The 14,906-nt window shown below is 32.9% G+C and overlaps 1 protein-coding gene across 3 annotated transcripts in view; it reads right to left on the reverse strand.

Annotated features, from left to right (window-relative positions):
- Positions 1–14,906, reverse strand: part of LOC113502550 (synaptotagmin-7) — a 507,062-nt gene that overhangs the window by 337,805 nt on the left and 154,351 nt on the right. The gene's annotated exons all lie outside the window — the stretch shown is intronic.

Raw genomic sequence — 14,906 nt, forward strand, 5'->3', positions numbered from 1 at the left:
AAAGATTAAGGTATATTTAGGCTAAATTACAAAAAAGATAGTAGTCATTTACAGTAATTATGGATTCAGGTGGAAATGAACCGGTCGCGCTGGAGAACGAATGGAGAGGCCTATGTCCGCCAGTGGACATCTATAGGATGAGTTGATGATGATGACGGACAAGGATATACAAGACATAAACGCGTGTATTTTTATATTATTTGTATTCAGGAGCTATGCTGCTGCGGGATTTATTAGCGGAAAAGTGTTACTACGACATTAATGATTTTCTGTATTTTTATTGACTGTATTATTAACTGAGATTGTATTATGACTACTCACACAGACATTACCTTTGTAAAATTTGTAAATTTATGCGCCTAAAAGGCCAAACATGACTGTTACCTACCCTAATATTATAAGATCTTGCATGCTTATGTATGTTTACTCATGTTTATAAATAAATCAATCTTATCTTATCTTATCTGTTGTAAAGAGTCTAACACACTTCAAAGAAAACAGAAAACGTAACATTTTTGCAGTCAAGCAAAAATACAAGACTTCCTAAAATCAATCTTCTAAAGCATAAAATATATACCTTATTATCCCAGTTCTAGATTTTTATTTTTAGATTCCAGCTATCCGTACTGTTATGAATCAACTTTTAGAATATTCTAGAACTAAAAGTCTACATCCACCCCACATTGTTAGTAGTGCAGTGTTTGCCACTCACTAGTGTTGGTATAGTGGTTAGTGACCCTGACTGCTATACCAGAGGTCGTGGGTTCGATTCCCACCCAGGACAAATATTTGTGTGATGAGCACGATCATTTGTTCGTGTCTGGGTGTAATTTAGATATATTATGTATGTATTTAGAAATATATAAGTATGTTTATCAGTTGTCTAGTACTCATAATACAAGCTGTGCTTATTTTGAGACTATGTTAGATGGCTTTGTGTGAAAATTGTGGTAAGTTATATAGGTATCATATAGTTGTGGAAACTAATAGTAATTCTTAAAAGATTAATCCTATTAAAAATGACCAACATTCAGTGATATGTAGAAATTGGTTTTTATAGAGATGTTGGTAACTTTGGAATGTAAAATCTGGATAGGTCGAGTCAACTAAAAATATGTTTGACCCCACCGAACTTGCATTAAAAGTGTCGGTTCAATTTTAGTTAGGTCACATTTATTTTTGTTGCTATAAGGTTTCTGAGATCGATCATATTGTGAATACTGTTCTTTTTAAGTGAGCAATATATAAGTCAATTAACAAAATAATTATTATCTTTACGAAATTTCCATCAGTTCATGAAAATTTCAAGTTTTTTGGTAGAAATACACTAGGTATTTCTACCTTTTTTATAAGAGTTGTTCGCTTATAATTTTTCAATCATACTTTCAATATATTAATACGCATTCTCCTTAAAGATGTAATTTGAAGATTTAGTCAGGTATATGGGGACAGAAATCGCAAAGCACAGAGAAATTATCATCATCATCATCATCATCGTCTCATCGTTGTATCTAATTATATTTATCAATCTTAGTTTCTCCACTTTTGTTAGTCTCCACATAATTCCACTGCCGAAAAAGGCTCTGCTTTTTCCAACTATAATTACAATATTTGGCTATAAATTAATCAAAACAAAAACATATAATTAACTTCAAATAAAAACTACCAAGCCAAACTTGATTGAATGTACGCAAATTACAGCTATTTTACGCACAAAAAAAGAATCAACGAAATCGGGTCATCCAGTCCGAATTTCTGAGGTTACAAACATAAAAAAAACACACAAATTGAGAAATTCCTCCTTTTTAAAAGTCGTTTGAAAATTACAAAACAAAATGGTTTCTTTCGATAAAAAATATTTTCTATTTATAAAACTTTTTCAATTCTTTATAAGGAAAAACAAAATATAAAGGCAAATAAGGCTAGTTGTTGTTTTTAACCTAATTCAAATGTTTGGACCTCTGCCCAGTGTCCAATAAACAAGCCCGTTAAACCAAGGTGAACTACCAATAAATTTATTGGAAATAAATGGAAATAAATGTAAATGTTTTTGGTTTTGAATAAATAAATAAAATTGGAAAAAATAATTTGTGTTATTTAGAAATATTGTAACGCTATTTGTTATCTAGAATATTGAATGAGAAAATAATAAATCAATATTTTCTGTTCATTAAGTTTTATTTATCAAAATAAAATCATAAAATGAATTTATTTTTTAACAAACGAAAAATAAATAAAGAATAATGCATTAAGATTAAAAATATTTAAATGAACGTGGATAAAATATGAGTGCAATTGTATAGTATTTTATTGATTCGCCTCAGAAAATAAAAAACCAATTTATTTATTAAAACGTTACAAAATAAATAATATCAAAACAAATACAGAAAACAGAATGTTTCAGTTATGAACTTGTATTGCCGTTAATAAAATCCACTATTTTCGTTGAAATAGCCAAAAACATATTTTTTATCATTCACGAAACAATAAAATTCAAACACTTCACAATAAACACTAAATATACGAATCCAACACACACACTTCGTCCGTACCAATAATATCCGAAAATTATCCGAAAATGTCCGAAACAACTTTAATCTCCGAAACACACGGCTATACTGAAACCCGGTACGAATTCAAACACCAGCTTTCCAAACATCGACACACAAAACTGAACTTTAACCCTATAGATATAAAATCCAATTCTGATCGTTTCGTACCCAATACTAGTCACCCTGACTCGTTTAGAGAATGTCCTACAAGAGAATTTATGCTTTATATGCATATGAATAAGGTTTATTATTAACTGTGAAGTTTTATTGCAGTATACAATATGAGTCGTGGATTAACATAGTTTTGACCCGGGGTTTGCTTGTTATTTTTTGTTAGGAAAGTAATAGAAAAGTTTATGTATTAGAAGTTTTATTTGGGTGTTAAGTAGTTCGTGGTGAGAATCGATTTGTAAGTTACTAGCTTTGACACACGATTTTGCTTATATATATATATAATTGTATGTGTGTTATTCTATATTCTAGCTTACCCAAAGACAAAATTTTGTCAATAGCGGTTAGTTGTATACCTTTTATGGTCCAAATTGAAAAATTATTTTTGTGTCGAATAGACCATTCATCGAGGAAGGCTTTCAATCACGCTGCGACTAATAGGAGCCAAGATACAATAGAAAATGTGAATAAACCGGGCAGGTATAAATCATAACTTATATCTTCTACCCAAGGGGACGAAGTCGCGGGCAACAGCCAGTATCTCATAAACCGTTATAGCGAGTTAGTTGATTTTTTACAGATGATGTGTTTCGTGAATCGTTTTATAGAGCATGGAGATACATAGCACTTCCTTTAAAGAAAAATAGTCATATATTTTTATTATCAGATGTTCAGAAATAATACGAATCTATCACATAAATTATTTTTCGCAGATACTTACCAGTATTCAAATAACCATGAAAGTCAATTCAAAAACATTTCATTTTCAAATTACAATTTAAACTTTCCTGAACACACAAAATTCTAGAATATTTCATTCATTTAAACGTCTGTTCTCAGCCTATTGTTTGCAAGGTCCAGTACTTTAAGAGGTCCGACCTCTTATTACAACCTCTTAAAGTTATGTTACGTGTGTAGGAGAGAGACGGAATATTTAACGCCGTATAGCGCTCTCTCGCTTGCTCAAGTGCTTCTGTCTTGTTTTTTGATATAGTGGTAGGAGGGTGAAGTGAACAATTATTTTTATTTTCCACCTCTTTTTCTTGAGGTTAAGTTATACTCGAAAACACTGTTATATGTTGACCTGTTTTATTCGCTCATTTTATAATAAAAACTAGGTGATGGTAATAGCTGTAAGTAAAATAGGGATGATGACAATTTTTTTTGCAGTGTACGTCTTCTAGTTTTTTGTATAATAATGGATACGTATTTTTTAATTTGTCCCGCAAACATAAATTGACCAAATTACAGTGAATGAAACTTACGCGTGATGTCACGATTGAGTATAAATTTTACTCTATCGTTAAACTTTAAAGCAGTTAATCTTTGTCAATTCTAGTTTTTTCTGAAAAAAGAAAAAATACGTGTCTCATACTTTTCAATTACCTAACTGAGGGACTAATGAGATTTTTTCTTTTTATACCCAGTTATAATCCCTATTATAACCCTTTTTATAGAAAGTTTTAAAATGGCTGGCCTGGTGGTCTAGTAGTTAGTGGCCCTGACTGCTTTACCGGAGGCCAATCAAGGGGGTTCAATCCCCACCCACGACATTTTTTGTGTGATGAGTACGATCATTTGTTCCGTCTGGAGTATTTTATCAATAACTAGCTGTTGCCCGCGACTTCATCCACGTGGTTAGAATTTTCCCCGTCTTTTCCACATTTTCCATTACATCTTCGCTCCTATTAGTTGCAGCGTGATATTATATAGCCTATAGCCTTTCTTCATAAATGTTCTATTCAACACAAAAATATTTCTTCAAATCGAACCAGTAGTTCCTGAGATTAGCACGTTCAAACAAACAAACTCTTCAGCTTTATATATTAGTATAGATATGTATTCGGAAATATATGCATAAGTATGTTTAACTGTAGTCTACGTTTATTAAGCTATGCAATTAAAACTATTATTAAAGTAAAATAATTACTCAACTAGTTTAATTTGTTCGCGAAACTTAGATTACAATAGTCGGAAACACGTCATGTCAAATAACTTTGTTAACAAACGAAATTTCATTTTTCATTACACCGTACTTGTGCAAACAGTCAAATAAAAACGTATTTTATTGCCTAGAAAATAAGGTTCAAAATTGTTTAGGAAATAATTGGAATTGACTCCAATTTTACCAAATACTCTACAAATTGAAATAGACTTTATTCGCTACGGAATAGAATTTGAAATTGTTTAGCAAATTATTAGAATTGACTTCAATTTTACGTGTAATATTGCATTTGAATTTGAACTTTATCGACTTAAAAATATGGTTTGAAATTGAAATGGTTGGAGTAAGATTTTGGAGGCAATAGGTAAGTTTTGTCTTTTGTGACGTTTCGTAAGATTTTTGAGTTAATTCATTCCATTTGTCACGCAGTAAGGGTAATATTTTACATTTAAATGAATTGTTCAGTAGATCCGTAGTGAATTTAGAAGTTAACTATCTGTGTCCTGCGGTTTCACTTGTCTTAATAATATGTAGCTACTTCCAGTATATTGTAATTTTTATCACAAAGGGAAAAGTTGATGTAAATTGGTCGAGCCGTTTGTTCTTCCATTTCATTCTTCCCATAAAATAAAATAAAAACTCCGACTCTTGAATATAAAACATACCAAAATTAAAATAACTCAATTTTTCTGGAGCTTTACAGCTAAAAAAAATGAGTGATTTGATTGATTGAGTGCCACAGAAAGACGGACATTCATTGAATAAAAAGAAACAAATTCTATAATACTGATTTTTGGCAAAGGTATCATGCAAACAATTGCACTTCAAAAATCTCTTAAATAAACAACGAAAAACAATTTGTATTCTTTCAACAAGAAGGTTATATACCCATCTTCTAATAAAATTCCTGTGTCACGATGCTAGTTACCGTACTCCTCTGAAACGGGTTAAACGATTTTTACCAAATATGCGTATTTAATAGGTCTGAAAATCGGCTAACATCTATTTTTCATACCCCTAAGTGTTAAGGGTTGCTCACACTACAATTTATTTTTTGGACGAAAATTGTTGTTTTTTTTTTATCGTGTGGCATTACAAAATACATACAGCTAGAAATAATGTATTAGGCAAAACAACTTTTGCTGGGTCAGCTAGTATTATTATAGTTTAAATATTATACATATACTGTCATAGTAACATTTCTACTGTTTCCTCCCATTACTTTTGATCTATGTTCAGCACAATATTCAGACTTTCAGATACGGCTGCAATATCAGTAAGAGCCGTCTAATCTTCAAAGTATTGCCTGCTTTTAGCTCTATTCTAAAATCTAAAGCTTTGCTAACTAAAAAGCTAAGCAAAAAGGAATAATGTTGATGAAATTGAAAAATGTTTTTTATTTATGTGCACACAGTACACAAAGAGATAAATTCTACTAATATTATAAACGCGAAGTTTGTATGTATGGATATTTGTTACTCTTTCACACGAAAACCACTGAACGGATTTAAACGAAACTTGGTACACAGATAGTTTATAACCAGGATTACCACATAGGATTGTTATTATCACGATTTTACGTTCCCGTACGATCATTTTCGATTTATAGTAGACGAACCCGCGGGCAACGGCTAGTAAATAAAATAAATTCAGAAGCGAACGAAGTGCACTCGAAGTAGAGGTCCCCATTCCGTCTAGAATTGTTCCCGAGGGTTTCCCGACCTGATTCGTTTTATTTGGGTTCCGTAGTTCCGAGTATATTTGTAGAATGTTATTGTTATCTACAAGTATGTATTTTGTGTTAACTGTCTTTTTTGTAGACGTTAAAACAGATTTGAAAAAATGTAGAGTCACCGAGATCAAATCAAGTCTGAAGCGATGCTTACGATCACAGTAATGTTATAAATGTAGAAGTATAGAGAAAGTGGAAGGATTGGGGCGAGGCCTTTGCCCAGCAGTGGGACACATTGGGCCAGAAAAAAAGAGTATAGTAGTTATAGTGTGTATGTTTGTTACTTCTTCACGCCTAAGCGGCTGGACCGATTTCAATGAAATTTGGTATGAAAGAAGCTGTCACTTTTGATTGAGACATAGCTTACTTTTGCTTAACTGCGTTAAAGGAGAGTTAGGTTTCGCTGCTATAGCCAACATCAAGCAGCAAACAACCGCCAGTATGATTATAAACAGGGTATGAAAACATGATTCTTTCAACTTCAGCATCTTTTTATTCGCGTAGGATATTATGAAATTACTCCTCCTTAGAGTTAAACGGAAGGGAGTGTCAGATTATTGCTGACTAAAACGCATCCATCTTCGTTTCTTTGCCCTTTGTGTGGCAAGGCCGTCCTAACCCTTTCGGAAAATCCTGCTGGCCCGGTAGGCATCTGCCTTAATGGGCATCACAGAGCGATTTCAGCATCTATGTTTTGGCTTCACGCGTAAAGATTTTCTCTTTCTCCGACTCTCGAATTTTTATCCGACTTGAAAAAGAAGTATATTATAAATAACCTTCCCTTAGAATATCGGACTGGATGAATCGTTTTTGTTGATTATTTTTATATTTATCGTGAAATAGCTGACTTATTGGAACATACAGATTTTATCAAGTTTTTATTTGAAGGCCTGGTTGCATGTTTCATCGTCATCATCATAATCTCAGCCTATTGCCATCCACTGCTGAACGTAGGCCTCCCTCAAAGAGCTGCATATTTACGGCGGAGCAATTATTTTCTGGTCATTGTTAAAAAAAATCATAATTGACACTTGACTATTCATGAAGAACTGTAAATGGCCGCTATGAATAAATATACTTTAATTTTATGCAGAAATTGAGGTTCATTGTTTTATTTGGTTATTCAGATTTTGGTAGCATCATTGGGTTTTAAATAACAAGTGTATTGTCCTGACTTTAAATAGGATTGTTGCTTGTTGATAAATGATCTATGGTTAGTGAACATTTTGTTGAAAAACGGTGCAGTCGTTTTGGAGTTTGAAAGGAGAATTTTAACTTTAGGGGTTTTATTTAAAAATATTCATACACACCAAAAAGGAAGAAAAACCATAACATTGCAAATATGATTTACAAGGATGCATCTTATTTTTAAAGATATCTACCCACAGAACCACGGTAGGAGAAGGATATTAATAAGGATGATAATTTGTGTCTAGATGTTAAATTCGTTTGAGTAATTCTTGAAGTCTGACAATAAGGCTAGAAAAATATCTGCACAGCAAAAATCCCTTAAATATAAGGAAAATTGTTAATCAATCCATTCAATATTGATATAAATAAAGTATTGTGATAAAAAGAAGCAAAAGATAGACAGAAAGAAGAAATAAATTACGTAAATACGAGTTCTGATTTATCCCGCAATAAAAGAGACAAATAGAAATATTAAGGTTCCTATGAAAGCAATTTCTACAGTAATAATATCTAAGACTAACTATTGCCCGCGACTTCGTCCGCATGGTTAGAAGATATAAGTAAGGAATTTTTGAACGAAAGCCCTCGAAGATTAATATTCTTCCTGTTTTTGCAACATTTTCCATTATATCTTCGCTCCTATTAGTTGCAGCGTGATGTTATATAAAATAAAACCTTCCTCGATTAATGGTCTATTGAACACAAAAAGATTTTTTCAATTTGAACCAGTAGTTCCTGAGATTAGCGCGTTCAAACAAACGAACAAACTCTTCAGTTTTATATATTAGTATAGATTGGTTATTACGTTTCTGAATAATAACTGAACCTCCTTTACAACCAGTTTTCTTATAATAGAGACAGCCATATATTAGGTCAGGGTCCGTCTTTTAGTATAATAAAGGATGCAGACGGGGTATTTTTTAAATTACCCCGCAAACATAAATTGTTTAAATAAAATTGAATGAAACTTATGCGTGATGTCGTGATTATGTATAAATTTTACGAAATCGTTACGTCACAAGCCCCCTCGCCTAAACTTGAAAGCATTTTGACTTCGTCAATTTTAGTTTTTCAGGCTAGCTCACTGCAGTTTGGAGATTTCAGATTCAAACATTTGACTAGTTTCTAAACTGATTAGTGTTTCAGAATAAATAAGAAAGTACATCATCATTGGCCTAGCCTTTTCCCAACTATGTTGGGGTCGGCTACCAGTCCAACCGGTTTCAGCTGAGTACCAGTGTTTTACAAGGAGCAACTGCCTATCTAACCTCCTCAACCCAGTTACCTGGGCAACACGAAACCCCTTGGTTAGACTGATTGTCAGACTTTTCAAGCTTCTGACTACATGTCAGATGTAGGAATAACAGCCAGGACCCATAATTTAACGTGCCTTCCGAAAAACGAAATCCGAATTAAAAAAGTACATATTTGAAAAATACTTTCTGATTTGGAATCGAACCCACACCTCGTGCAATTAAGGCCATCACGCCATCTTACCGTTAATGAAAAGATTATCCAGCAATTTTCCTCAGAAAATCCAGATCCATAATCTTCTATCTTTGTGCATCTATTCATAGCGATATTTCTGCTAAAATGCTAATACGTTGATGAATATTGAACAGCAGAACGGATACTAAGGCGCCAAGCTCGCAATATGCAAAATTATCATGAACTTTATGTTTTTGTATAACGTTTCTTGGAAAATTGACTATTATAACTGGGTTAAGTATCCTTAAATTTAAAAAATATCCGATTGATTGAGGTCACTTTACGTGATGTGCGGGGTTCGATCCCCGCGTAGGATAAGCGTTCGTGTGATCCACGAATGCTTGTTCTGAGTCTGGGTGTCTTTGTGCATGTGACTTATATGTTTGTGAAAGTGCACGCAACACAAGAATTACATTTCTAAGCGCGGATTTTTTTTATGATAATGATAACCGTTGCTTTATTTCAATCTTTATTTGTTCTTGTGGCGGCAATAAAAATACATCACCTGTGATTTTTTCAATATGGTTCGTGAGATAAAGCCTGGTCACGGACCTACTGACGGTGTAGCCTCAATATTAGGGTTCCGTTTTTCCCCATGGGGTACGAAACCCTAAGAAGCCAGATACAAAATTTCTTAAAAAATAATAATCTTCAAATAATACATACACCACAAAAATAAATCACCGTGCATAAAATATTGAAAGAAATCACCATAAAATTGGTCGACATTACCATAAGAAAATGCGTTACAAAGCAATTTAGTTTTGAAACTTTGACAGGCTACCATTAAGGCTTTCGTATTCGTCCTTGGTAATCTTCAAGGTCGCAATTAAGACGATCAGCCCTTAGGGAAATAATTGATAGTTTGAATTCTGAATCGATAGATAAATTAAGTGGCAGGAGTATAAATATACATCGATTTTATATAAATATCTTTCGCTTTTGAGCATAGTAGAATAAATCTTAATCAATTAATATAAAAAACTGTCATATCTCTGGCTTTCCATACTCGGAAAGGCGCATACCTCTCCAACCAATTTTGTTTAAAGCGACCTCTTCAACAGCACTTCAAAATTTCATTTGTGGTTGGCATCACTAACATAGTTGACTTTTAAACTTTAAGTCACCATGCATCAAAGTTTTGGGCACATCGTGGCTGGTGACCACACCATAACAAAAATAAAATACCCCAAGGTCTTCGTCCTTTCAATTCAAAGCTTTGAGCATCCAAATCAGTGCAATAATCTTTGAAGAAGAATCCATAAAAATCTGGTCTCATCAACAACTAAACAAACTTTCCGAAGGTTACCAAGAAAATGGCGGATAAATCGGAGTCTTTATATGACGCGTGAGCTGACGGTACCCTAAAAAATAATAAACCATTGGTTCTAACGATGTTTTCGTCGGTAACAGCGTTTGGTTCTCACAAACAAAGCTGTTAAAAGTTTTTCTTCTTATTATTTGAGTTGAAAAGAGGAGATAAGGATTTTGTCTGCGACTGTTAATGATAGATTCTTCTCTTGAGTTTATACTAGTTTTGATTCGATTTGAAGTTCTTTTAGCTAGTAATTTAGATTATCTGCACACCATATATCGATAGAGTGATAAGTAAATAAAGCTTAGTAGAGTTAGTGGATGTACAATAACTAAACTTTTCATCTGTCTATCACTTTCTCACCAGATTATTCCTCACTAGCTGTTGCCCGCGACTTCGTCCCCGTGGGTAGAAGATATAAGTTATGATTTATACCTGCCCTGTTTTCTCACATTTTCCATTGTACCTATCTTCGCTCCTATTAGTCGCAGCGTGATGGTTTATAGCCTAAAGCCTTCCTCGATTAATGGTCTTTTTCAAAAGATTTTTTCAATTTGGACCAGTAGTTCCTGAGATTAGCGCGTTCAAACAAACAAACAAACAAACAAACTCTTCAGCTTTATATATTAGTATATAGATTAACCGTGATAGCTAGGCAGAAAAATTACAGATGAGGTATTTTGGTTGCCCTTATAACAATAAATGCTTATAACTAAAGTCGTACTAAAGCAACGGTCGGTAGAGTAAGACTTTTTAAAGTAAGTGTATTTTTTTTTGTAAATTATTGTATCTGATATTATTTTATTTTTTTCTTGTATTTCCTTGTATCTTTTATTTATACTAGCTGTTGCCCGCGACTTCGTTCCCGTGGGTAGAAGAAGATATAAGTTATGATTTATACCCGTCCTGTTTTTTTCACATTTTCCATTGTATCTTCGCTCCTATTAGTCGCAGCGTAATGGTTTATAACCTAAAGCCTTCCTCAATTAATGGTCTATTCAACACAAAAACAATTTTTCAATTTGGACCAGTAGTTCCTGAGATTAGCGCGTTCAAACAAACAAACAAACTCTTCAGCTTTATATATTAGTATAGAGTATAGATAGATTAAAATTTCGTATGTTCTACCGATTAGATATAAATTACTGATCTTGATAATAAGTTATGTTTTATGTGTATAATGAGTAGTGTAATTGGTTTTTACCGTTCTATTCTATTCAATAAATAAATAAATAAATGTTGACCCAAAATTAAACCTGCTTGAAAAAGTTTCGCTTTGACAGTTAGTATTTATAGCTACGCTTTTAAAAACATATCTATTCTCAGAGTTATCGTATCAAACCTCTTACATGTTGACTAAGAGATTTATCGGTATGTTTGTTTGTTCTTATTAGAGTTGACCCAAGAACTCGGTTGATAGTCGTTACTCGGTTTACACGGCGGGTTTTTCAATGCTCGTTCTTTTCTGAATAACTCGGTTTGAATGCCAAACTAACTAACTTTGTTCAATAATAACAATATTTTTACATTTCATCATCATCATCATCATCAACCGATATTTGTCCACTGCTGGACATAGGCCTCCCCAATAGCACGCCATCGAGCTCTACCTTCGGCTGTTCGCCGATGTTTAAATTTAAGTATATGTATTTAAAACAACTGTTTATCAAAAAGCAATTACAACTAATTAAGGAAATCTTTGACAATCTCAGTTAATATAATCATTTTTTTATAATTCACGATTAGTAATGAGACGACGAACCTACTTACTTGGCCTGACTTGGCTTGAAAAGAAATTGAGTCGAATAAAACTCGGTACTCGTCACACGGCAAAAGTGTTGGCACATCCCTAGTTATTATTATAAGTGGATAACATAACTATAATATTGTGATGTAAGTTGAAGATATTCCTGTTTTGTCGGCTTAGGAATGTTAGGGTAATTCTGGGATGATAGGCGTCCTTTCTCTTACTGTGATTTTTCTAATTTATTTTGGTGTTATTTTGGATCTGTTGTGTGTCTTTGCTTTTCAGTGTAACTGCATTTTTTTATTACTAAAATAACAAAATGCTATTTAAAAACTGAGAAAGGACTTTTGTATTAAATAATTTGAACCACACTCTTTGAAGTTGATAAATAAAATTCAGTCAAAAAACTCCGCAACAATGCCAATGTAAATATACTATGGATATAAAAATATGCCTTCTCATATATTTTACCCGTAAAAAACCTTTCATCTTTCACCAAAAGTCATCATCATTTTTTTAAATTATCAAACGCGTACCTCATGAGTCGTAATGAACGCACGCATGCATAGCAACCATTAATCTTATTCTGTTCAGCTATCGGCATTTTCGTAGAACATAAGATTATAGGTGGAAGTGACACTAAAGCTTCGTAGGTGTTTTGAAAATAAAAAAATAATGAAAATAAAATTATTGTGAGTATAACATGACACAGAAGCATATTAGACTGCACAAATAATCGAGTGATATTTAATTGGTAATCATGCCAAGACAGCATTTGTGTGATTCACGAATGCTTGTCCAGAGTCTGGGTGTCTTTGTGCATGTGATTTAAATGTTTTTGGAACCCCCTGTGACACAAGGATTTATATCCTAGGTGCCTTTTTTGGCGTTTCTTTCGCCTGCGTTTCTCTGCCGTTCGGAGGTCACATATGTTCAGTTTAGTCATGTGAGAAGAATGCACAGACCAAATTGTTTTCAGGCATTCTCTTTCATTTTCATTGTGTCGTAACTTTGCATGACAAAACCTTAGCATAATTAATATTATTATAAAAACATATTTAGATACCACGAGAGACGAGAATCAGACAGTATAAGTTCAGCAATAATGGTTTCAGTACTAATACATTGTAGAGGCACTTCCCCTACTGGTCTATGTACCAAGACAATTCATTTCACCCGAGTCACGTACTTTTAATTATTCCAATTTACTTTTGTTGAAATTTTGGCGGTTTTTGGCAAAATGTTGAATTTATTTCTAATGTTTAATGTCTGAGCTGTTTTTTTTCTGTTCTCATTAGGCCCCTACACAAACGAGAGGTATCATTATTTTAATGATAATGTCTGTTCGAATTCCAATTTATTTACTAAACCTTTAATTACGTCTTGAATGATAAAGATTTTTTTTATCATTATCACAGTCCTGCCTCAGGGTCTCTAGCAGAGTAGAATGGTTATATTTTGCAACTTTTTAGCTTAAACAGTGACTCTTTAGTCACCTTTCTTTCTAAATCATACCTCAAGCAATTTATTTTTTTATTTACTGGGTAAACCACCTACATACCTACATTTTTTACGAATTACAACGTTCTTGTATAATTGTCTTCCAGAAATTGACAATACACAAAAAATAATCCAACATATTTTACAAAAGCGTGCTTTTAAAGGAAACCATAGCATTCATTCCATAAACGTTACCAATGTTTCTTAAACAATTCTTCGTCTTAAAACCACAATATTATTGTTAAGAAACTCAACTATAACTTTGATACCTTGTAAGCCGCAACAATGCCGAAAACACCTCTAACTCTTGGACTAAGTTTCTTGCGGTTTAACCATTTGCTAGTACTTTGTAAAGGCGTAGTACACTATAAGCAGTTGCGAAATAAACTGATCTAAATATAATTCTTGAAACTAAAAGAAACTACTGCTCGAGAAGTTTGACGATCATATGTGTCTGTATGTCTGTGTATGTTTGTTTGATGTCTCTCTGTCTGTCTATCAGCTTTTTTGTCTATTTGTCTGTCTGTTTATCCGTTTGTTTGTGTATCTGTCTGTTTGTCTGTATGTTCGTATGTCTGATTGTCTCTCTGTTTTTCTGCCTCTCAGTCTGTCTGTCTGCCTGTGGGATTATAGCTTCCGAATGGATAGATATATTTTACCCTAAAGTAGCTTTAGGGTAAAATATACAAAAAGCCTAATTTCAGATAATGTATTTTTAATCTTGTAGCAATCACTAAACAGACGATAATATATTTCGGCGCCATTTTGTTTCTGAGCTTTATAGTGTGTTATGACCTTAAAGCATTTGAGTTTGAAAGTGTAACATAAGCCTTATTAAGTTTATTTAGGAGAGACCTCGTCCACTTTTGGGTTAAGTAGTCAGTTACAAGTTTATTCTCTTGAATTATCTGTTTCAATTGAGTTTGTTATTCGTAACTAACTACTTATAGACGTTTTGGTGTAAAATAAACTGAAAGTAGTGGTTAGGAGACGTTATTGATCACGAAAATCTCGACAAGCTAAGAATATAATTTGCTTTTTAAATATGTATAATGTGATGATTTTTTTTCTATTTTGTTTTTTTTTTAATAAACGATTTTAATAAATTAACAATAATAGACAACATTTTCAAAATTTCTGAAAAGACCAGCCCTCATTTTTATCGTATGGTTTCAGAAAATTAATAAATTATGTTAATCGCCATTAAAATTCTGAAACATGAACACCTCATATACAAAACCAGTACAGCCATATTAAGGCTTAAA

This window comes from Trichoplusia ni, chromosome 17 (genome assembly GCF_003590095.1).
Source record: "Trichoplusia ni isolate ovarian cell line Hi5 chromosome 17, tn1, whole genome shotgun sequence".
In the NCBI taxonomy this organism is placed as follows: Eukaryota; Metazoa; Arthropoda; class Insecta; order Lepidoptera; family Noctuidae; genus Trichoplusia; species Trichoplusia ni.